Source organism: Macrobrachium nipponense, chromosome 28, assembly GCF_015104395.2.
Source record: "Macrobrachium nipponense isolate FS-2020 chromosome 28, ASM1510439v2, whole genome shotgun sequence".
Taxonomy (NCBI): domain Eukaryota; kingdom Metazoa; phylum Arthropoda; class Malacostraca; order Decapoda; family Palaemonidae; genus Macrobrachium; species Macrobrachium nipponense.
Window position 1 is genome coordinate 33,348,622 of NC_087217.1, and position 2,026 is coordinate 33,350,647.

Sequence of the window (2,026 nt, forward strand, 5' to 3'; positions counted from 1 at the left end):
CTACAAAATATTCATTAAATTTTCTGGTGGTTGGAAGTTGTAGCAACACCCCTGTTCTTTTACAGATTCAGAAATATATGCGAGTGCTTTAACTGAGTCAATACTAAGGCTGTTTCTTACATCTGTTTTAATGAGGTTTAATTTTGAAAACAATCTTTCTGCATCTGTATTTGTTACAGGTAAAGCCAATATATTCAGAGCAAATGTGGCGACACTTTTGAACAAAATTTAAAGGACCCAAGTTTTAGGTAGAAATATACAGGTTTGCAAGTTTGTAGAGTGATGTCTAGGGGTGTGGGAGTGCTGTCAAGGTGTCTCCATTCGTTATCTAGGGTTTGCAGATCACCATCATACAGTCGAGGCACTTTGCGACAAGAGGGACGAGGGATGGCATTACATCTCTAGTGGTTGGATCTAAAACCTTTTCTGGATTAAACAGCGGAGCCATTTCCCAAAGATCATCCTGTAGCTGAAACCTCTTTTATTTCTTCACACAGCTTTATCATGAACAATCTACATCTCCTGATATCAGCGACCATATCTACGTATTTATTGTATTCCTCTTTTTGCAGTAGCGTATGGATTGAATCCCCTAAATAAATGTTGCTGTGTGGTATATGGTTCACTTCCTGGCTTGGATCAAAATTTCCTAATTTTGATTTGTTAATAATTTCCTTACGACAAAAATATTGGACAGTATTTTTATATAGCCTGTTGACATGAAAATGAACTAAATATATTGTTGGTGTCTCCCTTTTAAACAAGAGATTGAAATTATTGCAAAAAGGTAAAACAAAGTTTAAAAAATTAGAATATACATAGATTGAGGGATCGTTGAGAACATTTACTATTAGGTTAATGGACCTAGTTTCTCCACTCCTTCTATACTTACAAAGTACTGCTTCAAAGCCTCCCACTGTCCCAAGACCCTTTCTACTGCTTGGCGGAGACTTAGCCATCGTGTCTGTGATTCATGAAGAAGTTTGTGGGGTTTTAGAGAAAAAATGTTTCTGAAATTGCATAAATTCATATGGCACTGTGTGAAAAGTGAGTGTAAATGTTCCCCAGCAAGTCCTCTCATTGCCTGGGAAGCCCTTTAGAAGCCTCTGAGGCACAAAGGTGTATGGAATGGCAAATGCACTTGAAAATTTTTAGGTCTGTAAGGTGTTGCCTCAACCTCAACCTGCTGGACAGAGGGTTGTGTAGCGCCTCAGCGGCGTGGTTGGTATGGTATTAGTGTCCCACCTCGGTGGTCGCTGGTTCGATTCTCGGCCATTTCCTTTGAGGAGTGAGAGATGTGTATTTCTGGTGATCGAAGTTCACTCTCGACGTGGTTCGGAAGTCACGTAAAGCCGTTGGTCCCGTTGCTGAATAACTATTGGTTCCATGAAACATAAAAGCACCATGCAAACAAACAAGACATTATATTTGAGGCCCCATCCGCTGCCAACCTACCAAATTATTTAATGGAATGTTATGAGAGTTTAAGATGTGCATAATCATTTCAAATAATGACTCTCCACTGGAGCCTACATTTGAGGAATGGTTTTCATATACATTAATCATATCTAGCAACCTGGTCTTAATAGTTTCTCCATGTGAATCAGAATATTTAACAAGCACTGACAAACATTTGGTGGTACTGACATCAGTTGACTCGTCTATCACTAATGAAAATTTATTCTTCCTAAGCTGTGAGACATCATCATCATGAATTTCATTACCGAATTGTTTAACCATTTCGCGGCACTTTGTTCTTTTCATGTGCAGGGATTGTGCTATTTCAGAGTTGGGAAACATATTCCTGCACAGTTTATTGAAATGGTCCGCCAAAAGAAATGGGAGGTTATGTTCCGCGATGAAGCAAAGCATCAAAATCTTTGCTATTGCAATAGACTGATCCAAGTCCTGGTGGTGTGGCGGACGAACATTTTCTTTAGCTAGCCATGTTAGAACCATGAATTTTGCTCTCCTGGAAGAAGAGGGATGTCGTATTAAAAAAATTAACACTAAAAATACAAAATTT

The 2,026-nt window shown here is 38.8% G+C and overlaps 1 pseudogene; it reads right to left on the reverse strand.

The window, feature by feature from the left end:
• Window positions 1–850: 850 nt before the first annotated feature.
• LOC135201148 (uncharacterized) lies at window positions 851–1,764 on the reverse strand (annotated as a pseudogene).
• Window positions 1,765–2,026: the final 262 nt, after the last annotated feature.